The sequence below is a fragment of the Artemia sp. Qi Xiang Cuo genome, chromosome 5 (assembly GCF_049724085.1).
Source record: "Artemia sp. Qi Xiang Cuo chromosome 5, ASM4972408v1, whole genome shotgun sequence".
NCBI classification, from domain to species: Eukaryota; Metazoa; Arthropoda; class Branchiopoda; order Anostraca; family Artemiidae; genus Artemia; species Artemia sp. Qi Xiang Cuo.
Genome location: NC_142798.1, coordinates 19173774 through 19200830, shown reverse-complemented (window position 1 = coordinate 19200830; position 27057 = coordinate 19173774). Strand labels below are relative to the sequence as shown.

General features: G+C 35.5%; 2 non-coding genes and 1 pseudogene across 2 annotated transcripts; all 3 read right to left on the bottom strand.

Moving 5' to 3' along the window:
- Nucleotides 1-15945: 15945 nt before the first annotated feature.
- On the bottom strand, nucleotides 15946-16062 carry LOC148951919 (U5 spliceosomal RNA; annotated as a pseudogene).
- A 767-nt stretch (nucleotides 16063-16829) lies between these two features.
- LOC148951918 (U1 spliceosomal RNA) lies at nucleotides 16830-16993 on the bottom strand. The gene has a single exon (XR_016141829.1). It is a non-coding gene; the product is annotated as a U1 spliceosomal RNA (small nuclear RNA).
- A 703-nt stretch (nucleotides 16994-17696) lies between these two features.
- LOC148951917 (U2 spliceosomal RNA) lies at nucleotides 17697-17888 on the bottom strand. The gene has a single exon (XR_016141843.1). It is a non-coding gene; the product is annotated as a U2 spliceosomal RNA (small nuclear RNA).
- Between the last annotated feature and the right edge of the window lie 9169 nt (nucleotides 17889-27057).

The following is a 27057-nucleotide window of genomic DNA, read 5'->3' as shown; positions in this document are numbered from 1 at the left end:
TTAACAACACACACCCTTTTAAAAATCTGGACACAAATAATACCGTTTAATTTAGTTTCATACCTCCTCTAGTTGAACTGAAATGGAAAACTTGATACCATTCGCAAAAAAATCTGTTTACTTTCTTTGATAATTTAGATACACTAAGAGTACTTTAGTTTCGTTAAATAGTAGAAGCAGAGGTAACCTCAAAAGTTTATACATTATACCTTCAGTCGTTTTTTGGTTGTTACTGATAGGCCTTTTAGAGGTTTAACATTAACACAGACTATTTGATTTAATCTTAAGATAACATTTAGTCTATAAACATAATGGGCAAATGGGAAGGTGGGAGTGGAAGGGGGACTAGTTGCCCTCCAATCACTTTCGACTATTAAAATGGACATTAGTCCTTTCTCTTTTCAATCGAATGAGCCCATTCCGAAGTTTCTACGACAGCTCCTTCGATACGAAGTGCCCTGGTCTAAACAACAACAAAAAATAATACGTTGTACACACTTTGACCTGTACTATCAAAATGTCACACCTTCCATTCACTTTTGACCATCAAAAGGGGCATTAGCCCTTTTGATTTCCAATCCAATAAGCCTTTTTGAAATCGAAAATGCTTTCTATAAACACCTTAAATGCCCCCAGGGCATAAATTACAACCCTTACGCTAAGATCATTCTCATTGACCTAATTTCCAGAACTTTCTACTACGTTGAACAAAATGACTATTTTAAAATTTTGATTGGATGGGTTTACAGGACTGGTGGGCGTAAGAGGGAGCTTAGTTCCAATCACTTTCGACTATTACAAATGGCACTATCCCTCGCAATTTTAAATTGAATGAGCCCCTTTTGAATTTTTACGACAACTCTATCTATAAAATCTTATATGCCCCCAGGGCATAAACTACAACCTTTGCACATGGGCCTCTGGGGGGTCTGTCATCCTTAAATGTATAATTTCCAGAACTTTCAATTATGTTGAACAACCTGACTATCTCTAAACTTTGATTGAATGTTTTTGGGGAAATGGGGGGCGTAAGAGGGGGTTAATTACTCTCCACTCACTTTTGACTATTAAAAAGAGCAATTTCAATTTCCAATCAAATGAGCCCTTTTTGAAATTTCTATAAAAACTTTCGATATAAACTTGAATGCCCCCAGGGCATAACTTACAACCCTTGTACTGAGGGCTCTGAGGGGGTTATCATCCTAAAAGACCTAATTTCCAGAACTTTTAACTACGTTGAACAACATGGATATCTCAAAATTTTGATTTGATGTAATTGAGAAAATGGTGGGCGTGAGAGGGGCGTTAGTCACTATCTAATCACTTTCAACTATTAAAAAAGGCACTAGCCCTTTCAATTTCCAATTGAATGAGTCCTTTTGAAGTTTCTACGACAACGCTTTCAATAAAAACTTTATATGCCCCCAGGGCATAACTTACGACCCTTGCCCTGAGGGCTCTGGGGGGAGGGGTTGTCATCCTTAAAGACTTAATTTCCAAGACTTTGAACTATGTTGAATAAAATGGTTATCTAAAAATTTTCATTGGATGTGTTTGGGGAAAAAGTGGGCGTGAGAGGGGGCTAGTTGCTCTCAAATCACTTTCGACTATTCAACAGGTTACTAGCCCTTATAATTTCAAATTAAGTGAGCCCTTTTTAATTTTCTACGACAAATATTTCAATAAAAACCTTATATGCCCCCCGGGCATAACTTATAATCTTTGTACTGAGGGTTGTGGGGGAGTGCCTGGGGAAAAGGTGGGCGTGAGAGGGGGGATAATCGCCCTCAAATCACTTTCGAGTATTAAAAAGGGTACTAGCCCTTTGAATTTCAAATCGAATGAGCCCTTTTTCAAGTTTCTATGACAGATTTCAGTAAAAACCTTATCTCTATGTGTATTATCTCTATGTGTCGTCTCTCTATGTGTGTGTCGTCTCTGTGTGTGTGTCGTCTCTCTGTCTGTGTGTCGTCTCTATGTGCGTGTTGTCTCTATGTGTGTGTCGTCTCTGTGTGTGTGTCGTCTCTGTGTGTTTGTCGTCTCTGTGTGTGTGTCGTCTCTGTGTGTGTATAGTCTCTCTGTGTGTTGTCTATGTGTATGTATCGTCTCTGTGTGTGTGTCGTCTCTGTGTGTTTGTCGTCTCTGTGTGTGTGTCGTCTCTGTGCGTGTGTCGTCTCTGTATGTGTGTCGTCTCTGGTTTATGTTAGGTTAGAGGGGTTGGTTGCCCTCAAATCACTTTCTACCATTAAAAAAGGCTCTAACCCTTTGAATTTCAAATCGAATGAGATCTTTTTCAAGTTTCTACGACAAAGATTTCAGTAAAAAACTTATATGCCCCCAGTGCATAACTTATCATCCTTACCCTGAGGATTGTGGGGGAGTGTCCTCCTCAAAAATATGTTTTCTATTGGGAAATCAACTACGCTGAACAAAATGGATATCTCAAAATTTTTATTGGATGTGTTTGGGGGAAGGATAGGTGTGGGGGGGGATTGGTGCCCTTCAATCACTTTCGACTATTAAAAAGGGCACTATCCCTTTGAATTTCCAATCGAATGAGCTTTTTTTGAATTTTCTACGACAACACCTTCTTTAAAAACCTTATATGCCCCCAGGGCATAACTTACAATCCGTGCCCTGAGGGCTGTGGGGGGGGGTGTCCTCCTCAAAAACATAATTTCTTTCTGGAAATCAACTATGCTGAACAAAATGGCTATTTCAAAATTTTTATTGGATGTGTTTGGGGAAATGATGGGCGTGGGTGGGGGGGGGCTTGTTGCCCTCCAATCACTTTCAGCTATTAAAAAGGGCACTAGATCTTTGAATTTCCAATCTAATGAGCATTTTTGAAGTTTCTACGACAACGCCTTCTATAAGAATCTTACATACCACCAGGGCCTAACTTAAAACCCTTGCCCTGAGGGTTGTTGGGGAGTGTCCTCCTCAAAAACATATTTTCTATCTGGAAAGCAACTACGCTGAACAAAATGGCTATCTCAAAATTTTGATCAGATGTGTTTGGGGGAATGATGGGCGTTTGGGGGGGATAGTTGCCCTCCAATCACTTTTGAATATTAAAATGGGTACATGCCCTTCGAATTTCCAATCGAATGAGCCTATTTTGAAGTTTCTACGACAACACCTTCTATAAAAACCTTATATGCCCCCAGGGCATAACTTAAAACCCTTGCCCTGAGAGTTATTGGGGAGTGTCCTCCTCAAAAACACATTTTCTGTCAGGAAATCAACTACACTGAACAAAATGGCAATTTCAAAATTTTGATTGGATGTGTTTGGGGGAATGATGGGCGTGGGAGGGGGCTAGTTGCCCTCCAATCACTTTCGACTGTTAAAAAGGGCTCTAGCCACTGCAATTTCCAATCGAATGAACCCTTTTCGAAGTTTCTACGACAACTCCTTCGATACGAAGTGCCCGGGTATGGCGAAAAAAACACATTGTGCCCACATCGTTCTTTACCTAGGCAGCGCTAGCGCGCTGCTTATGATACTATTAAAAAAGTCTTACTTAGTTACATCACTAGCTAAATAATGTTATTTATTTAATAAAGATTTTTGTCATTTATAAAATAACAATTTCTGACAGTTTTTATTTCACATATTCTTTTTCATTGGTTAAGAAAAGAATATTTTTGATCTTTTCCGTTTCTCTATATAAGAATTCAAATTTTGGCTTTCTATTTATATGTTTGACAAATTTTGCAACAATTTTTGGTACTCTTGCATCATGCGGGCCTCTCAGGTTAACTACTATAGAGTAGGCAATGATAAAACCCGTTTTCGACATGTTTACCGCTATAGACTAGGCAATGATAGCGTGGTTTTCTTTGGGTATACGATATTAAACTGTGTTTTTTGGGGTTCAGGGAGGGGGAAAGGTACCTAGGTTAGGGTTCGTATTTAATATATGCTATGCTTCCCCCCCCTCTAATGTGCAAATATATAGCCCAAAGTTGTTTCTAAAATATTATATATTCATCCTATTTTATTTCATTAGCATTAACCAAGCTTGACTTTTTAGAAAGGCCCTCATGATGCAAGAGTACCCAATTTTTTAACAAAAATTGTACAATAATGCTTTCGATTGATGGGTAGGGGGAGAAATATTCAAACATAAATAAGTTGAAAATCTGCTTAATCTTTTGGTTTCTATAGGCCCCTATCATGTTACAACCTTGAGTATAGACAAATAGTTCGCAACTATTTCCCTCCACATACCCTGAAAGTTTCAACTTAACTTCCTTAAGTTTTCCGTAAATATCACCTATACACCCTTTTGACAACCTTAGATGCAAATAGTGAATTTTGATTTAGTTCAGTTTCCAACGTAAAAACCATTTACGTTGATTTATCCTACTTGACAATAATGCAAGTTATGTTGTGATGTTATTAAATTTGCTCTAAACATAAACACAAAAACTGGATTCAAAATGAGCCGAGCAAATATTACATGAAAAATGTCCCCTCTTCCCCAACGACACCACTGGTGACGATGAATGGTGTCAATTCAAAAAAAGTATAGAGGCTCGGTACTCTCAAGTGCCCCCCGCCCCCCCCCCCCGGTATTTTTGACTAATACGTTAAAACGTAACGCAATGCATTTAAACAAATTTTTGATGAGTTATCTTAACCATTTTATTCCCCCCTCCGAAGAGAAATTCTAGACACGGCCCTGGAGAGGGGAAGAGTATTCTTCATAATCCAGGGAGGGAAAGTTCGTTGTTTTTCCAATTTCTTTAAGAAAAATACAAAAAAAAACCAAGCCCCTTTTCAATAATAATCCACAAAAAGACTTTCTTGAATCTGGAAGGGGGAATGAGAACAAAATCTTGCAGGAAAATCAGACCTCCCCATTGAAGCAACTGGTATTCACTCATGCTACTTGGTAATAATACAACTTATATTGTGACATTATTAAATTTGCTCTAAAGATGGACACAATAGCTGAATTTTTAATCACCCGAGCAAAATACACAGAAACAATACAGTAAAACTTCATCATGTAAATGATTACTTACTTTATTTTTATTAGTATTTATCCTTTTTGTTTGTCATTTACTTGATTAATTTTATAACACCATCTTGTTACTAACAATGTAGCCAGAACACTGAATTGAAGAATAGATTTCCTTCAAGTATAATTCCAGTTTTATAGTAGAATTTGAGTATAAACTTACTAAAGAACCCTAAGCTTTGAACGGTAGAAAAGCAATAGAAAATGAAACAAAAGTCCTATAAGATGGACTCGAGCTAGAAAGACTTACTAGAAACAAAGTAGTACGAGGAAGTTGCATTCCAAGATGGTAGTATCTTTTTATTTTTCAAGTGTATAAGATCAATGTCTTATGGAGTATAATCTGTATGGACTTGTGCTAGTTTTGTTCAGATTTTTTGAGCCATGCTTTGCCCTTTACTTTTTAGCCTAAATAAATTACGGGGTTCTGGTGCATTATGCAAGCATCACTATATACTATATCAAAGAAACCAGTCACGAAACCCGTCAAACTGCTATTTCATTAGAGGACAACGGGTGATTTGCTAGATAAGTTGATGCCAAAGCGTGGTTTCTCAATATTTAAACAATTGTTTTTTTGGGGGGTTTAGGAGGGAGAAAGGTACCTTGGTTAGGCTAGGTATTTAATATTTGCTATGCTTTACCCCCCACCCTCCCTAATGTGCAAATATACAGCCCAAATTTGTTTCTAAACTATTATATATTCATCCAATTTTATTTCATTTCAATTATCCTATTTCATCTTAGAGGAACCTCCTAAACTGGAATGGAAATACTGTTACTAGACAAAGGAAGAGTGAGGGTCCTAAGAGAATGGGGACTCAAGAGCGCCTAGAACTTGGCCCGTTATTGCATCGAGCCAAGAGTACCTTCGAGCATTTCTTACCCGCTTAAAATTAGCTTCCCCGGATGTAATCTGCAAAAGATAACTACAAATACTTAGCCAGTAACTTGTCAACTGAAAAGCTGCATGCAACTAGGCGAATAAAAGCACTACTTATGTCTACTTCACTATAAACATAGCTTATTTAGAAACCCCTGGAAGTTGTGCCACATTTCACAATTACTGTCCCTTTTTGCTATCTGTCCATAATTCCACAATTTTTTTTTCATTTTTGAAAAGATTGAATTTTTGTTCATGTATGACTTCAATTATCCTCCATTTTCCAGGGTTACTTGTCTGACCACTAATCAAGACCGTTTCCTCAAGTAGTTGTCCCACTGACCTCTCATGTCATTTACATCTCGTCAAACGCCAAGGGTAAGTAATCGGCAGGGTTGCCACCGTCAGTAGAATTTTACTAGATCTAGTAAAAAAAAGAATCTAGTAAATTTAGAGGATCTAGTAAATTTCCTTAAATTTAGTAAAAACTAGTAAAAAGTCATGATTTATAGTAAACAATTTTTTTTTCTTGAATTCAGGAAAAAAAATTATCGTAAACATATGACAACTTACAATTTTTGCTTGTCTGTTTTACAATTTACAATTTTGCTTGTCTGTCTCAGAAACAGACAAGCAGTCTCCTATTTTCATAAACAGACAATTCACTTCCGGCGTCTAAAGGTCGACAAAATCAGCTTTCTGTGTATCAAATCTTACCAACTAAAAATGAAGCTGTAATGACGCTTGGCTTTGTGATGATTGGGAATCTATTGGAATCAATCTGAAAATAGTGAAACACCGAAAAAAGAAGATTTATTAACAAGTGTTTTAGACTTGTTGCCTCCATCCTATCGTGGACAAGGTAGACGACTATTGATGCATCTTACTGAAAATGAAAAAATTGATGAGAAAAAGAATGAAGTTATAATCCAGGGCAAGCCTTTCAATTTAATTGATTTGTTATCAGATCTGCTTTGAAATCGTAAAAGAATCCTTTGACGGACATTTATATAATTTTTTAGAGTCGTCAAATTTTCCTAAAAGTCTTATCAGCAATAAGCAAATTCTAAAGAAATTAAAAGAACATAGTCCATCAACTAAATTAAAGGTAGAAGTTGATGATTTTAAATCTTTCTTGGAAAATAATAGTACACCTTGTGGCAATTTTACAACGGTAGCTAGACAAAAGCGAAGACCAATTGATTCACTTGGTAGTAAGCAAAAGGGTAGCGGACGATTCACACCACTTTTACGGTCAAACTAGATCAAGTTTTGAAAGATGTGTAAGAAAATATTGGCGAACCAGGATGTTTAAGTTCTCCCAGTACACTTGCTAAGGTTACAGGAATTAAAAAGAAGCTAGCAAAGGAGTATTTTCAAAAAGAAGCCAGTTATATTCTACATCGAAATCATAGGACTAGAGGTCGTGATGTTCGAAAAACTAAAGCCTTTTACCCTCTAATGTGTTTTTAGTCGGTATGCTTATGCAGTTGCATTGCAGTCAAAGAGAGACAATGAAGTTGCTAGACCCCTTTGAATCCATCTTTGAACAAGATTCAGTTTAAAAATTCAAACAGACCGTGGAAGTGAATTTGTTTATCCTCATGTAAAGAAGGTTTTATTGAAAAATAATACAATGCTCTATCATAGTCATAGTCCCATAAAGGTGGCATTGGCTGAACGCTTAATACGAACCATTCGACTTTTAATTTTAATATATTGTACATTAAAAAATACGGCTGCATTTATTCATGATTTTGATTATATCATGTTGATTTTTAATCAACGTCCTCGTCAATCCCTGTTCAATGCCAGCCCTCAGGATGTTCATCATAGTAACAGTACACATTTCCTTAAACAATATTCAAATGAAAAGGCGGGGAAGAAAAAATTTAATGTTTGTAAAACTGTTCGAATCAATCGTACAAGAAACATTCTTGAAAAGGGAAATTACTTGTGGTCCACCGAACTTTTTAAAGTGTGAAAAATCCTAGATACTGAACCTATAACGTATAGTCTTCGTGATATGAAAGACGAAGAGATTCTTTGCGATTTTCATGATTATGTATTACGAACAGTTGGAAATACTGAAATTTATCAAATTGAACAAACTCGTATCGCCAGGGTAAGCGACAGTTGCTTGTTCGCTGGCTAGGATACAACTCTGATTTTGATTCCTGGATACCCGTTGAAGACGTTTATAATGTCTGAAGGTTTTTATGTGACATTCAATTGCAATGTTTCCGATCCTCTTTATGACGATTTGAATAAAACGTGGGGTTTTTGGACAAAAATCTTCCCCGTTGATGAAATTGAGAGACGGTATGATATTGTTTTTGTAGATGGAACTTTTAGAAATAGATATGATATTCTAAGAAAGGATCGCACATTCGATATAAAAATTAAACCACACGATTGGCAAATCATTAAAGATCAATATGTAGTTGAAAATATGAACTCATTTGATTATCCCTTTGTCGCATAATCATATAAAGAGTTTGGGACTATGAACGAATTGTGTCGTACTATCAACAAAAAATTCATATCGTAAACATGGTACCTTTCAATTCAATTATTCAAAGGAAGAGGGCAAAATCTACATTAGTTCACCCATTGAAAATGAAAAGGTTATTCTCAACGATAATCTAAGAGAAGTGCTTGGTTTTAAACATAATGTAATTAACGGTAAAAATGCAGAAAGCGCTACTAGCATGAATCGTGTCATTTTTGGAGAGTATCCACCCGCCTTCTCCTCGGACTGTTGTTTATTTCTTTATGCATCCTTTGTCGAAAGATCAAGAGTTAGTAATACCATTGTGCCACTCCTACGTGTTCTTGAACGAAAAACCTCCAACGACCACATTCATCACTACAATATAAAGCACCTTCAATACATTCCAGTCAACTCTTCGTATTTGTAGCTTTGTCAGTTAACATTAAGAAGTGAATTGGGTCATTCTCTAGCAATAAAAAAAGTTTGGCTGTAATTACATGTCATTTTCGACTCAATCATTAAAATGGCTAATAGAAATCAGTTTGTATGTCCTGATATTGATTGCTATGCTGCTACTCATGGCCCACGACAGTTGGGACATGGAATGGACTATTATAGGGGTCGTTTGTCAATGTCCGAGTACGGTTTCGGCAGTTGGTGTGTTTAGCTGTTTCGTTCTGCACTACCCTTGGGTAAAAAATATATTGCACCGGTTGCAGCGGATTTTGCGTCCCCTACATGATTAGGGCTCTGGGAAAGATATTCAAGAAAGTGTTTCGCAGAATCTCAGGTCGAGCGCACGATCCCTCGGCGAGCAATTGAAACAACGCGAAAAAGGTTTAAAAAGAAGGAGAATGACACCTTCAATCATTAGTCTCAAGTCAGCCCGGAAGCGTAAAGCATCAAAGAAAATAAAAAGATCCAAAAAGGATTATTTTTCCTAGAAAAAATGGCATACCTACCTAATAAAGATTCTCATCCTTCAGTCACCTCATCTGTAAATCTTTTGAATGCAGAAAACGTAGATGTCAGTGTAAAACATGGACACTATGAACAATTTGATCCGCAACAACCACTCTATGAAAATTTCCATTTTCAAAATTATTCCAATGAAGACTACTTTATCGATTTGAATTCGAAATTTATAGTTTTAAATGTCATTGTTGAAAAATCTTAAAATTAAAAACCAAGTGCAGCCGAGGGGTTTTCCTATGAAAATTGTGCACTACACAATTCATTTCGACAAATAAGTGTCTACATAAATGGAACATTGGTCAGCACGAGCAATAATCTTTCAAATTATATAAGTTATATACAATTCATGTTGATAAGTCAAATGTCTTATAAGCAGTTGAGAGGACAAGCCCTTGGTTAGGAATATAAAACAAATACTGATACTACTAATATTCTTAGAGAGGTGACAACTAAAGATTTACATTTAGTTGGAAAACTAAACCATGAGATATTTAATATGCCTCAATTACTGCCTCCTAATGAAAAGATTGATATAAAACCACAACTCGCACCGTCCAATTATGTTATGCGAAAAGTACTGAACGCTGCACCCGATGTGACAGTCTCTCTAACAACGGCAATACTTCATGTACGAAAACAGCAACTTATGAGTTCTGTTGCTTTAGCAATTGAAAAATTAAGAGCCTCTATGAATAATATCAAATTGCTCGTGCCTTATACAATCACAAATCAACGTCATATTTCTATAAGTACACGTACCTATACCGATTCGTCATTTATCAATGGCAAAATTCCTTCAAAATTGGCATTGGCTTTTTTAAAAAGTGCTAGTGCTGTTGGCTCACGAACAGATTCACCGTCCAAATTTGAACTGTTTGGAATTTCCTTGCTTATATGTAAATCAAATGAAATGCCGCTCTACAATTTATTCTTTGATAAATCCTGCAGGACCCTATAGGAATTGACAATTCAATCCCAAGACCGAGATTCGCAATTATTTGAAAATGGTATACGTGAAGAAATGTTTGCGAAACCACATGGCATTATTGTATTAGATTTGTCTGGTACTTAAGATATGAGTATTGTTTGGGCGAGGAATGTGGGTTTAGAGTGCACCTTTGCCAAAGCATTGAATGAAAGTACTGCATTAATCTCGCTAAATCCATTTGAAACCTATTGGGAAATTACCCCTGACGGCAGTGTTCTACTAGACATGGCGCCATGAACACGAATCAAATAATCGATGTATTTAACATGGACCCCTGCATGTCGAAATATAAATCCTATTGCATAATTCCTATTGAATACCAACAGATTTCCTGGACCATATTCAACATGTTGTCAATACCCTAGTTATTGTTAATAGCAGTCCATTCAGTGTAAAGACAGGGCATTTTTTTATGCATCTTTCAAACAAGAAGCAATATAGAATTTTTTGATCCGCTTGGCTTACCGTATACATTCTACACACCTCATATTAAAAATTTCCTTGAGTAGAGTGGAAAATCTGTTATTCAAAATTGAAAGTGGGTACAAAGCTTATCAACGAAAAGCTGTAGTTTTCATGCCCTATTATGTTTATTTTGAGACGTCGTCGACATACTGACATGTAATTCCTCAAGATTTATTGCGAAAATCCTCGATTGAACGACTTTCTAGTTGAAAATACTCTTTACTACCTCTATAATATGAATTTTCACTGCATATTCCCTATGTAATCTGCATGGATTGCATAATTTACACTATTCATTATAGTCGTCAGCAAATGTTCAATTCTCACAGGATGACCAGCGGCCCAAAGTATACAAGAAGAATGGTAATACTTACAAAATAAGTATACAAGCATGTGTAAACATTTTCCGATGTTGACACTCTCACTTCCAGAAAGAAACTGACTCTCAAACAACAAAAATGTCTCCTAGGAGTGTTACAAAATGGCCGTCTAAGTAGTGGCTAAGAGCAAAACCACAATTTCATTTTGTTTTTTCTCGATTAAAACATCTATAAATCGAGTAAGAACTTGGGGTCTACGACGATAAAGTTTCATAGTCCAAAGATGGGGAAGCAGTTCACATTATATCGTTAAGCATATCTCGAGAAGCTTTCTTTGAAGAGATAATTCAAGCAAGTCATCATCTAAAACTGACCATTTTTCTAATTTTACTAGATTACGTAAGATTTTCTGATTCTCAAATCCATCCATTTTAACAATCTCACTACCAAAAACAGACTAACCGCTTTCTATAAACTGTTCTCTTCAATATATTTCACCAGCACATTTAATCCATCTTGTGGTCTCTGTGTACGTACTATTTTTACTATATCCGCAAAGCACAATTGTTCTTCACATTTGAATTTGCTTAATTTTATAACATATCCGCCATACATCTTGTCTCATTCTAGGATTAGTCGAGAACCCTTTGTAATTTCCATCACCACCTTAAGCGTACTAGGTCTCGTTTCATCAACACTTTCAATATTCAATAGTGCATAAGCATCCATTTGATGTTGACACTCGCACTTCAAGAAAGAAACTGATTCTCGATCAATAAAAATAGCTTCTAGTACCTTGGGATGCGTCTAGACATGATTTGCCTAGAAACAAGGTATGCTCGGAAAAGGAATATGTCACATGACGTCACATGTGTTAGAAATCCAATACTATTTTTCCTATGGCTTCTGTGACGTCAGAGGGCTTGTCATAAAAATTCAAAGGGGTGTGTCAGATGACATAATAGGTGCTTCAAATCCAATACTATTTTTCCTATGGCTTCCGTAACGTCAGAGGGCTGCGCTTGAAGTACACAGGGGTGTGTCATAGAAAAACAAAAGGGTGTGTACCGTGACGTCAGAGGGTTTGTCATAGGTAAAGGGACGGGGCTATTGCGGGATTTTTTCCAGAGCTGTCACAGAAACCAGTGAGGGTGTGTCAAGATGTCAGAGGGCTTGTCACAGAAATGCCCCTAAAACATAATTCCCTATGTTTAATCCCTAAACGAAGAAACGTACACAACTGTTTAATAGCACATGCGTTGCTCTCAGCCATCCACTCAATTAACCAGCATTCACTCCCAAACATTCGTCCAAAACATTCATTCCACAACTCAGACAGCTCTTCACACTCGGATACAAAATGAAATAAGTTATCATTCAAACATCCAAACATTGAGCAAAAGTAAGGACCAGCCACCAGCCTAAACTTTCCCAACAATTTCCTTCTGTCACCTAAATCCAAACTGTCCCCTCTTATCAACAACAAATTCTCCAAATCCTCTTTATTCAACCCAAATTTAAAATAAACCTCCTCCCCCCAACCGTCTTTGGCTTGGGAGTAAAACCTCAAAGACATGTTCCGTAACCTAACGTAATTCTGTTGACTGTTCCGTAACGCAATGAAGACCTCCATAATGTAAAATTTGATGTAGGGGTTTAGTCTATTTGATAGTGCCATGTTACAGACAAAAACTTGCTCCAATAAGTTACACAACAAAGCGTAGTCTCGAGTAATGCTAGTGGGAAATGTTAAATGATGTAGTGTGACAGCACCGTTAAGAACCGAAAAGGAGACCAAACCACTAGAAACATCACATAGAAATGAGAAGTAATTTTAATATGTGTCAGAAAAAGAATGTCAGATGAGGCTTGGGTTCTACTTATGCCCGTGCCACACCATATTCACATCTATCCATAAAGAAAGCCAAATATCATGAGTGACATGCCCATTTTCTTGATTTTAGCGTCATACTTGTATTTAAAAAGCAAAAAATAAAGATTGCAAGAAATTAGTTCAAAGCGTTTGCTCCATCAGTAATTTGTGTCCAACTGTTCTCTAATAATGCTAAGTCTTCTTAACTTTTGCCAGATTCCTCTCCGAGAGAAAAACCACTGTTCTAAGTTTCCATCTTTTCTAGCTTCAAAAAGTATGCCTTAAACGTTGACTCTGATTGGCCAGTCACGAAATTTATGCTTGAAAATTGAACAATGTTCAACTCGAGAAATTACGAACGGCGTGTGTAATTGGCGCTGTAGTCGTGCGTAATTTGATTCTATCGACAAGTGTGACTATAATATGGCACGGCCATTAGGTTTCTAATGCATTCACCACAGCGTACAAATCTCTTATAAGAGTCATACTTTTATTTATTATTTTTTACTTTTATTTTTCTAAGCTTTTGGAACTTAAACCGGAAAACTTTACTCGTAACACCAAAATTAACATATTCTTTTAATTTTATATACTATCCTTAAGCTTAAAATATTATATTTTGTTGAGCCCCGTTTGATTTTCAAAAACACTAAAACACAAGAACTTATGCATTTTAACTGAGAGTAGTCAACCCCTCAATTAGTGCATTAATTTATTGATTCTTTCTTTGGAAATCCTTTAATTAGTCTTTCTTCATTATCTTGATAAAATGTTTTTATGACTAAAAATTTACAATAAATAGACAACAAATTAAACTTCAATTTTTGAAAATCTAATATTGTTTATGTTATACAACAAAAGAATAACAATATTCTATTTAGTTTTCAAAAACTGTACAAAATTACCCGCGTTTTTTGCGAAATGTGAAGAATTCATCATCAAATTTATCATAAAATTTACAATTTTTGAAGGGTTTTACCTTTTGTAAAGTTTTTGATGGAACTCTACAATTGGCCAACCCGAAAGAACTATCATATTATCCATTATGACTATGTAGGCTCGTCTCCTGCCAAACTGCAACTGATCTATTTCGATGGTGATGGTGACTGGCGGGATCAGGGTTGCCACCGTCAGTAGGATTTCACTAGATATAGTAAATTTAGGGGAACTAATCAATTTCCCGAAATCTAGTCAAAAGTCATGATTTGTATTCAACGAAACTTTCGCTATTTTCCATGAATTCAGGGACAAAAATTAGCGTCTATTCATTACAAAATCTGATTTCGATTACGTTAGATATTATGACTACTATTGCTCTCATTTTTGCGATTTCGCGTCAACCCTAGTGCTTAGAAATATACATTTCTCTTGGCTTCTTCTTGATACTCGCTTTAACACGCAAACTATTTAAAATCAGGACTGGTATGCCGGCTTAATTTGTTTTCAGAAAATTTTCCTCGACATTCATAACAGCTGCTATGTTTGTTAGTTAGCCTTGTCTTTTTTTAAAGATGCTGCTGGAAACGAACTATTTCCATGATTGCCCAAGTTCTTTCTGACTCTCTGCAGCTAGCTCCATTCAAGTGCTGGAGCAGAGAGACAGTTCATATGACTAGGTGATCCCCAGCGATTTGACTTGGGCTATCAAGAAATGGAAACAAGTAGATCCCTTCAGTCAGAATTCGACACTAGTAGATACATTAAAATCGGGTGAGGCCGAGGACGATTAAAGCCTTTTAAGTGCGACTTTTTTTTAATTAAGACTACATATTTCTCTTCTTACTTTTCAATTTGTGTGATTTGCCTGACCGAAGACTATTAACACAATGTTATTTTTTTTTAAACTAATTACTGTATGTTCTGTAAGGTTTCTCTATTTGTGCAGGATTAGTGCAATTTGTGCTGAACTTTTTAATTTACACGACTATACAAATAATCCGGGAGCCGACTTTGTCATTGCCATTTTGAAGGGACGTAGATTGTATTGGTTTTTTATTCCCTTGAATACGAACGAGAGAGAATCCAGAAAAAAACAGTTCAAAAAAAAATCCTAGATTAATTGCTTTAAAATTTGCCAGAAATATTTGTAACCAGCTTATCCCTTATTTAAAGACCAGCCCAATTAGTATTTTAAAAGTGGCCAATTTCCTCTTAAGAATGCAAAATTGAGGGGTCTGGATTTCAAACTTTAAAACAGAAACTGGGTGACAAATTTCAAAAGCCGTCACTTTCAAACACACCTCAGAATCTAAGCACTCCATCGCCTGAATATGAGTGAATATGATTAATATCGTGAATATGAGTTGTAGCTGTTTTTCTTCGTTGATTGTTTTTAGTTTTTCAATATATCTGAATTTTATGACTTGAAGACCATTGATAAATTTAAAACCAGGCTTCACCAGCAGGACTTCCAAAATCTAAGATTCCAGACTATTGTTTTACGTCTTGGATACACCGCATCTGGAATATGAAGCCTATCCAGCAGTACATCCAAATAATAAAAAAAAAAGAATTTTTGAACTTATAGGTTTCCGGAATTTTCAATCATACTATAAAAACGAAAGAAAAGAGGAACAGAGAATAAAAGGGAAAAAAGATTGTGGAAATCCTATTGATTATCCTCCTATAGTAAAAATCGATGCTTGATGGTGCGCGTGCGGCAGTAGCCGCACGCGCAAAAACTTTTATTGCATTTAGTAAAAACAGATGCGATTTAGTAAATTTTTCCTCTTAAATTTAGTAAATTCTTCCAGGCCAGGGTGGCAGCCCTGGTCTGACCACTAATCAAGACCGTTTCCTCAAGTAGTAGTCCTAATGACCTCTTATGTCATTTACGTCTCGTCAAACGCTAAGGGTAAGTAATCGGGCTTGTCAGATAAGTGATCTTGGAATATTAGAACATGCTGCAAGAGTATAGGCTAGTCTACCTTTCGGCATTCAAAATTTTTTTAAGACTCATCAAGTGCCCCTTCCCACGGTAATCTTTAGTAAAAGGCGAAAGATTAACTCAATATGAGGAGAAGCCAGAGGTATGACAATAGCTAGAGTTGACTTGAGTATATAAAAATAAATCCTAGTAAATCTTTATCGGGTTTTAACAAGGTTTGAAAGCAATAAGGAATTCAATGTTCAATCAAGTAAATATGGGCAAAAAAAATCATATGATGAGAAAACATATTCAATGAGCAGTAATTCATGGGCAACTTTAATGACATGGTACAAAAACTACATCCGCAGAAAATAACATAAATATTCAGTTATCAAGCTCAAAAATAATTGTAATGTATCAAGGGCCTCTGTATAAGGTCGATCAAGGGCTGTAGCAAAAGGCCACACTATTTAAATATTCCAAGAAGCTTGGCGGTAGTGAAGGAATTTTTAGTTTGATATGTTGCCAACGCAATTGACTTGATAAAATGTGGGGGGACCAAGGGCATTTCACTTTTTAAGAATAGCCTCTGTGACTTAATCTAAATTTCAGCAATTTGGTTCGATTCCTAGTTCAATTTAAAAATCAGTATTTAATAATTACACGTTATTTTCAAAAACAAAATGCATCAGGAATCTATAGAGTATAAGCCCAACTCTCTCATATGCTTGGGATTTTAGGCACAATTCTTCCGTAATATTTCAAACATGTAAGTTTATCAAGAAATTAATTTTTTCAAAAGGGCCCAATGATCAATTTTACATGTCCCATTATTGTCTTAACAACATCAAATTGTATGCTTTTTCCTTACAACTGATAAATATGTGACATAAAAAAAAGGCCAAAGGACAGAACTTTAAAGAGTGTGGACAGGGGTCTGCGCGAACGCAGTCCCTCACTACCAAAGATTACGCTGTAAAGTTACCCCCATTCGGGATAATCACAGGGGTTAGTCTATCCAAAGTGCAATGGAAAGGCCTCACCCTGGGAGCGCCTCCTTCATGATCAAGGCAGCTCCCCAGCCAGGTAAGAATGTTTTGTTCAAATCTAACATTTTACTAATATCTTTCGACATATATCCCGTTTCTTTGAATGCCACTCAGAAGCTCAAATTTATTAGCCACATGCAGGTTTACAAAATTTTTGACATTAATGAACCAAGTCTGAATTATTTTTGAAAATAGCAATGCCCCATTTCGTTTTCATATGTAAACATCTTAATCCTTTGAATGCAAGTTTACCTTTTTGAGAAAAGAAAATCAGGGGTTTCTCACTCTGTTATCAATATGACTGAAAGGTCGAAACTTTTATTTCTGAGAACCAAGTGGCAGTTCTTCTCCTTAACAACCAAAGGGGACTTTAGTCATTACTACTACTACTAACAACTCACCGCAGAAACAAGCCCTCTGAGGCCAAAAACAATCACTTCAGCAATTCTGTTCGAATCTTGGTTCAATTTAAATTTCAGCATTTAATAATTCCATACTATTTTCGAAAAAGATGCATAGGGACTTGAATCCAGGTTGGGGATTTTAATTTGATTATGGCAAGGGGTCATTGGCTTTTTTATCATTAAATTTTGTAAATTATTAACAATGTTTCGTTTTTTTCAGATGATTTTTTTTTTTAATACTCGTATATTTAAGGGCTAGGAAACAACAGGCATAGTTTCTACAATATAAGGGAAGCATATTTTACGTCAGTGATTAGGGTTCATTGATTGTAATTTCCCCTCGAGAGGGGTACGCAGATCCCGGATGTTCTGCAATACCGGGCCAGCGCGTGAAGGAGCGGGACAAGCCCCTACGTACCCACCGGTTTCCAAGAATCAGTTTAACATTCTGGGCCCCATGTAGGGACCGTATCATATGTTAAGCTGATAAAAAATGATACTACACTTTGATCTTAGCCAAAAGGCCGAGAAGCCATTACTCAACAAGGATTGTCAAAGAGTTTATAAGAATAAAAGTTAGTGAGTTTGTCACAAATTTAATTTCGGTTGCAATACTCATATAACATTCAATTAACTTATCACTTTGTCTTTAGATTTTTAAAAACAGTATAAAACATTTCCCACAATATCAAAGTTTATCTCAAAATTTTAATGGTAAACGGAAAATTTTCCAATCAAGACTTGGACAAAATTGTCATTCAAAAAGCCAAAATCAGACAAAGATATAGGCTACTAAAAAAAAAACTGACCTGTTTATCTGGATCCTTGAATTATGCAGGCTTATTTTAGTTTTGACAAGATATTTTGCAGAAACTAAGTTACAGCTGGGGGGGACAAACAGAGGTCTAAGAGGGGGTCAAGCTTGGGTCTTGAGGGGGCAGTCCGCCCTGCCCCATAGCAAATTGTGCACCTCCTTCATGATCAAGGCAGCTAAAAAGCCAAATAAGTATGATTTGATAAATTCAAATGTTGTGAAACATTTTCATATTAACAAATCAAGGTTCTAGATTATTTTTTAGATGGTAAAAACGTGCTTTCTTTCTAATAAAAACGTCCTAATCGCCTGAGAGTACATTTAGCATTTCGAAAATAAATCATAGTAAACTCATATGAGTTTTTTTTAACAGGATTTGAAACTAATCAGGATTAAAATGACTATTTACCAGGAATTTTGGAAAATTTTCAAAAAACGTGAAACGAAAAACATATTCTTTGTTTTAATGACTCAGTATATCAAAAATTTATAATTAGCAGAAAACTCTAAATTACAGAAAACAAGCCCTTTTTCAATAAAATAAAACGAAAAGATTTTTTATCTATCAGGGTAGAAGTGCACAGATCCTGAAGGACCCCCCCCCCACCCCCCACGCAAATGAAAATTAAACAAATTGAAAATAGTGTATTTTGGTTTAGTTCAATTTCCCATTGAACATGTCATGACAATTTCAACATAGTACCCTTAGCCGTTCCTGAGGTATCGCCCTTTGTACAAAACTGAAAGCATGAAATGTCTCTTGTTTAGTTTAAAATCCCCCCAAAAATACCCTGATGTTCAATATTAACTTCTAATTTTAATTTAAAATTTTTATATTAAAATTTTGTTTAATGTTGTATGTTGGCAAAGCCACGAACATTTTGACGTAGAAAAAACTTCTTCAAAATACATAAGATTGCATCGATTTTTGACATCATCAATAAATTTTATTTTCAAGGATTTTAACTTTATTGTAAAAAAAAAAAAAAAAAAAAAAAAAAAAATATTCAAGCCTCCATACGATTTATCCGGCATTGATTTCACCTGTACGCATAAGTAACTGCGCTAGGAGGCGTTGAATTAAGTTTTGCATTATATGGTAATTAGTAAGCTACATTAATCTTATTGATTTTAAAGTTTTATGTACCAAAGGAGTTGCAACATTTAGGTGATTAGTTTTGCTTACTGTTTGTCACGGTTTAACACTATCCTACGAAATTTGTTGAATATAAGCAATGATTTGGGACAATCCAAATAAAAAACGATTGTCCCAAATATAGGGGAAACGTAACAAGGGAAAGATAGGACAGAGGTAGAGAAAGTAAAGAGAAAGTGATTTTAAGGTAGAGAAAGATCACGGTAGAGAAAGACCTGTACTGTGGAAAGAAAAAAGTTGTGGGAAAAATTAATTATAAATAATATGTTTCCTTTCAACATGGAGAATGATATAGTCTTCTGTAGAACTTTTTAAACATAAAATTATTATAGAGAAGTAAGAATAAAGTTTTACAGAAGACTTTTTGGTTTTCTTATTTGATATAACTCAGTATTAGCTTCCATCACGCTGTTCAGAGGTACTCGGATGTATGATTTTTCTAAGAAGCTCTTCATAAACTTTTCGTAGAAAGATCATAATTGCTGCTTTGGCTTTTTTTTGTGGAAAAAGTTTTTTTAATTAATCCAAATAAAAAACGATTGTCGCAAATATAGGGGAAACGTAACAAGAGAAAGATAGGACACGGTACAGTACCTATATAACGTGATACCTTTGTTAAGAAATACTATTAAAAAAGTCCTACTTAGTTACATCACTTGCTAAATAATGTTATTTATTTAATAAAGATTTCTGTCGTTTATAAAATAATAATTTCTGACAGTTTTTATTTCACATATTCTTTTTCATTGGTTAAGAAAAGAGTATTCTATATCTTTTTCGTTTCTCTCTATAAGAATTCAAATTTTGGCTTTCTATTTATATGTTTGACAAAATTTGCAACACATTTTCGTACTCTTGCATTATGCGGGCCTCTCGGGTTAACTACTATAGACTAGGCAATGATAAAACACGTTGTCGACATGTTTACCGCTATAGACTAGGCAATGATAGCGTAGTTTTCATTGCGTATACGATATTAAACTGTGTTTTTTGGGGGTTGAGGGGGAGGGGGAATGTACGTAGGTTACGTATTTAATATATACTATGCTTAACCCTTCCCCCCCCCCCTAATGTGCAAATATATAGCCCAAAGTTGTTTCTAAACTATTATATATTCATCCTATTTTATTTTATTTCATTAGCATTAACCAAACTTGACTTTTTAGAAAGATCCGCATAATGCAAGAGTACCCAATTTTTTAACAAAAGTTGTACTATAATGCTTTCGATTGATGGGTAGGGGGAGAAATATTCAAATATAAATAAGTTGAAAATCTGCATAATCTTTTGGTTTATATAGGGTTGAAGGGATTCCAGCCCCTATCATGTTACAACCTTGAGTATAGACAAATAGTTCGCAACTATTACCCTCCACATACCCTGAAAGTTTCAACTTAACTTCCTTAAGTTTTCCGTAAATTTCATATATACACCCTTTTGACAACCTTGGATGCAAATAGTGAATTTTGATTTAGTTCAATTTCCAACGTAAAAGCCATTTACGTTGATATATCCTACTTGACAATAATGCAAGTTATGTTGTAATGTTATTAAATTTGCTCTAAACATAAACACAAAAACTGGATTCAAAATGAGCCGAGCAAATATTATAAGAAAAATGTCCCCTCTTCTCCAAAGACACCACTGGTGACGATCAATGGTGTCAATTCACAAAAATTATAGGGGCTAGGTAATATCCAGTGCCCCCCCCCCCCCAATATTTTTTTCTTATACGTTAAAACGAAACGCAATGCATTTAAACAAATTTTCTATGAGTTTTTTTTAACCATTTTATGCCCCCTCCTCCAAAGAGAAATTCTGGATACGGCCCTCGGGAGGGGAAGAGTATTCTTCATAATCCAGGGAGGGAGAGTTCGTTGTTTTTTCAATTTCTTTAACAAAAATACAAAAAAAAACAAGCCCTTTTTCAATAATAATACAACTTATATTGTGACATTATTAAATTCGCTCCAAAGATGGACACAAAACCTGAATTTTTAATCACCCGAGCAAAATACACAGAAACAATACAGTAAGACTTCATCAGGTAAATGATTACTTACTTTATTTTTATTAGTGTTTATCCCTTTTGTTTGTCATTTACTTGATTAATTTTATAATTCCATCTTGTTACTAACAATGTAGCCAGAACACTGAATTGAAAAATAGATAGCACTCAAGTATAATTCCTGTTTTATAGTAGAATTTGAGTATAAACTTACTAAAGAACCCTAAGCTTTGAACGGTAGAAAAGCAATAGAAAATGAAACAAAAGTCCAATAAGATGGACTCGAGCTAGAAAGACTTAGTGGAAACAAAGTAGTACGAGGGCAGTTGCATTCCAAGATGGTAGTATCTTTTGATTTTTCAAGTGCAGAAGATCAATGTCTTATGGAGTATAATCTGTATGGACTTGTGCTAGTTTTGTTCAGATTTTTTGAGCCATGCTTTGCCCTTTACTTTTTAGCCTAAATAAATTACGGGGCTCTGGTGCATTATGCAAGCATCGCTATATACTATATCAAAGAAACCAGTCACGAAACCCGTCAAACTGCTATTTCATTAGAGGACAACGGGTGATTTGCTAGATAAGTTGATGCCAAAGCGTGGTTTCTCAATATTTAAACAATTGTTTTTTTTTTGGGTTTAGGAGGGAGAAAGGTTCCTAGGTTAGGTTACGTATTTAATATATGCTATGCTTTACCCCCCACCCTCCCTAATGTGCAAATATATATCCCAAATTTTTTTATAAAATATTTTAAATTAACCCAATTTTATTTCATTTAATTTATCCTATTTCATTTAAGAGGAACCTCCTAAACTGGAATGGAAATACTGTTACTAAACAAAGGAAGAGTGAGGGTCCTAAGAGAATGGGGACTCAAGAGTGCCTAGAACTTGGCCCGTTATTGCATCGATTCAAGACTACCTTCGAGCATTCCTTACCCGCTTAAAATTAGCTTCCCCGGATGTAATCTGCAAAAGATAACTACAAATACTTAGCCAGTAACTTGTCAACTGAAAATCTGCATGCAACTAGGCGAATAAAAGCACTACTCATGTCTACTTCACTATAAGCATAGCTTATTTAGAAACCGCTGGAATTTGTGACACATTCACAATTACTTTCCCTTTTTACTTTCTTTCCATATTTTCATAATTTCTTTTCTCAGTTTTTAAAAGATTGAGTTTTTGTACATGTGTGACTTCAATTATCCTCCATTCTCCAGGGTTACATGTATGACAACTAATCAAGACCGTTTCCCCTAATAGTAGTCCTACTGACATCTCAATTTATTTACGTCTTTTCAGACGCTAAGGGTAAGTAATCGGGAGGGTTGCCACCGTCAGTAGAATTTTACTTGATCTAGTAAAAAAAAATCTAGTAAATTTAGAGGATCTAGTAAATTTCCTTGAATTTAGTAAAAACTAGTAAAAAGTCATGATTTATAGTAAACAAAATTTATTTTTAATTTTTCTTGAATTCAGGGAAAAAAATTATCGTAAACATATGAAAACTTACAATTTTTGCTTGTCTGTTTTACAATTTGCAATTTTGCTTGTCTGTCTCAGAGACAGACAAGCAGTCACCTATTTTCATAAACAGACAATTCACTTCCGGCGTCTAAAGGTCGACAAAATCAGCTTTCTGTGTATCAAATCTTACCAACTAAAAATGAAGCTATAATGACGCTTGGCTTTGTGATGATTGGGAATCTACTGGAATCAATCTGAAAATAGTGAAACACCGAAAAAGGAAGATTTATTAACAAGAGTTTTAGACTCGTTGCCTCCATCCTATCGTGGACAAGGTAAACGACTATTGATGCATCTTACTGAAAATGAAAAAATTGATGAGAAAAAGAATGAAGTTATAATCCAGGGCAAGCCTTTCAATTTAATTGATTTGTTATCAGATCTGCTTTGAAATCGTAAAAGAATCCTTTGACGGACATTTATATAATTTTTTAGAGTTGTCAAATTTTCCTGAAAGTCTTATTAGCAATAAGCAAATTCCGAAGAAATTAAAGGAACATAGTTCATCAACCAAATTAAAGGTAGAAGATGGTGATTTCAAAAATTTTTTGGAAAATAATAGCACACCCAGTGGCAATTTTACAACGGTAGCTAGACAAAGGCGAAGAGTAATTGACTCACCTGTTAGTAAGCAAAAGGGTAGCGGACGGTTCACACCACTTTAACGGTCAAAATGATCAAGTTTTGAATGGTGTTTAAGAAAATAGTGGTGAACCAAGAAGTTTGAATTCTCCCACTACACTTGCTCAGGTTACTAGAATTAAAAAGAAGCTAACAAAGGAGTATTTTCAAAAAGAAGCCAGTTATATTCTACATCGAAATCATAGGACTAGAGGTCGTAAATATCGAAAAACTAAAGCCTTTTACCCTCTAATGTATTTTTAGTCGGTATGCTTATGCAGTTGCATTGCAGTCAAAAGAGAGGCAATGAAGTTGCTAGAGCCCATTGAATCCATCTTTGAACAAGATTCAGTTAAAAAATTCAAACAGACCGTGGAAGTGAATTTTTTAATCCTCATGTAAAGAAGGTTTTATTGAAAAATAATACAATGCTCTATCATAGTCATAGTCCCATAAAGGTGGCATTGGCTGAACGCTTAATACGAACCATTCGACTTTTAATTTTAATATATTGTACATTAAAAAATACGGCTGCATTTATTCATGATTTTGATTATATCATGTTGATTTTTAATCAACATCCTCATCGATCCCTGTTCAATGCTAGCCCTCAGGAAGTTCATCATAGTGACAATACACATTTCCTTAAACAATATTCTAATGAAAAGGCGGGGAAGAAAGAATTTAATGTTGTTGATACTGTTCGAATCATTCGTACAAGAAACATTTTTGAAAAGGGAAATTACTGGTGGTCCACTGAACTTTTTAAAGTGTGAAAAATCCTAGATACTGACCCTATAACGTATCGTCTTCGTGATATGAAAGACGAAGAGATTCTTTGCGGTTTTTATGATTATGTATTACAAACAGTTGGAAATACTGAAATTTTTCAAATTGAACAAACTCGTATCGCCAGGGTAAGCGACAGTTGCTTGTTCGCTGGCTAGGATACAACTCTGATTTTGATTCCTGGATACCCGTTGAAGACGTTTATAATGTCTGAAGGTTTTTATGTGACATTCAATTGCAATGTTTCCGATCCTCTTTATGACGATTTGAATCAAACGTGCGATGTTTGAACAAAACTATCCCCTGCCATTAGATTTGGGGGAAGGTATGAAGTTGCTCTTGTAGATTGTATTCTTAAAAATAGATATGTTATTCTAAGAAAGGATCGCACATACGATATAAAAATTATACCACTTGATTGGCCAATCGTTAAAGATCAATATGTAATTGAAAATATGAATTCATTTGAATACCCCCTTGCCACATTATCATATAAGGAGTTTGGAACTATGAATGAATTGTGTCGTGCTATCAACAAAAAATTCATATCGTAAACATGGTACCTTTCAATTCAATTATTAAAGGAAGAGGGTAAAATCTACAATAGTTCACCCATTGAAAATGAAAATGTTATCCTCAACGATAATCTAAGAGATGTTCTTGGTTTTCAACATAATGTAATTAACGATAAAAATGCAGAAAGCGCTACTAGCATGAATCGTGTCATTTTTGGAGAGTATCCACCCGCCTTCTCCTCGGACTGTTGTTTATTTCTTTATGCATCCTTTGTCGAGAGATCAAGAGTTAGTAATACCATTGTGCCACTCCTACGTGTTCTTGAACGAAAAACCTCCAACGACCACATTCATCACTACAATATAAAGCACCTTCAATACATTCCAGTCAACTCTTCGTATTTGTAGCTCTGTCAGTTAACATTAAGAAGTGAATTGGGTCATTCTCTAGCAATAAAAAAAGTTTGGCTGTAATTACATGTCATTTTCGACTCAATCATTAAAATGGCTAATAGAAATCAGTTTGTATGTCCTGATATTGATTGCTATGCTGCTACTCATGGACCACGACAGTTGGGACATGGGATGATCTATTATAGGGGTCGTTTGTCAATGTCCGAGTACGGTTTTGGCAGTTGGTGTGTTAAGCTGTTTCGTTCTGCACTACCCTTGGGTAAAAAATATATTGCACCGGTTGCAGCGGCTTTTGCGTCCCCTACATGATTAGGGCTCTGGGAAAGATATTCAAGAAAGTGTTCGAAAAATCTCAGGTCGAGCGCACGATCCCTCGGCGAGCAATTGAAACAACGCTGAAAAGGTTTAAAAAGGAGGAGAATGACTCCGTCAATTATCAGTCTCAAGTCAGCCCGGAAGCGTAAAGCATCAAAGAAAATAAAAAGATCCAAAAAAGATTATTTTTCCTAGAAAAAATGGCATACCTACCTCATACAGATTCTCACCCTTCAGTCACCTCATCTGTAAATCTTTTGAATGCAGAAAACGTAGATGTCAGTGTAAAACATGGACACTATGAACAATTTGATCCGCAACAACCACTCTATGAAAATTTACATTTTCAAAATTATTCCAATGAAGACTACTTTATCGATTTGAATTCGACATTTATAGTTTTAAATGTCATTGTTGAAAAATCTAAAAATTAAAAACCAAGTGCAGCCGAGGGATTTTCTTATGAAAATTGTGCACTACACGATTCATTTCGACAAATAAGTGTCTACATAAATGGAACATTGGTCAGCACGAGCAATAATCTTTCAAATTATACAAGTTATATACAATTCATGTTGAAAACTCAAATGTCTTATAAGCAGTTGAGAGGACAAGCCCTTGGTTAGGAATATAATACTGATACTACCAATATTCTTAGAGAGGTGACAACTAAATATTTACATTTAGTTGGAAAATTAAACCATGAGATATATAATATGCCTCAATTACTGCCTCCTAATGTAAAGATCGATATAAAATTTCAACTCGCACCGTCCAATTATGTTATGCGAAAAGTACTGGACGCTGCACCCGATGTGACAGTCTCTCTAACAACGGCAATACTTCATGTACGAAAACAGCAACTTATGAGTTCTGTTGCTTTAGCAATTGAAAAATTAAGAGCCTCTATGAATAATATCAAATTGCTAGTGCCTTATAGAATCACAAATCAACGTCATATTGCTACAGGTACGCGTACCTATACCGATTCGTCATTTATCAATGGCGAAATTCCTTCAAATTTGGCATTGGCTTTTGTAAAAAGTGCTAGTGCTGTTGGCTCACGAACAGATTCACCGTATAAATTTGAACTGTTTGGACTTTCATTGCTTGTATGTAAATCAAATGGAATTCCACTCTACAATTTATCCTTTGACAAATCCTACGGAACCTTCTATGAATTGACAATGCCATTCCAAGATCGTTATTCTCCATTATTCGAAAATTGTATAAGTGAAGAAATGTTTGCGCAAACACGTGGCATCGTTGTATTGGATTTGTCCGGTTCTCAAGATATGAGTATTGTCTGGGCGAGGAATGTGGGTTTAGAGTGCACCTTTGCCAAAGCATTGAAGGAAAGTACTGCATTAATCTCGCTAAATCAATTTGAAACTATTGGGAAATTACCCCTGACGGCAGTGTTTTATTAGACTTGGCGCCATAAACACGAATCAAATAATCGATGTATTTAACATGGACTCCTACATGTTTGAATATAAATCCTATTGCATAATTCCTATTGCATACCAACAGATTTCCTGGAC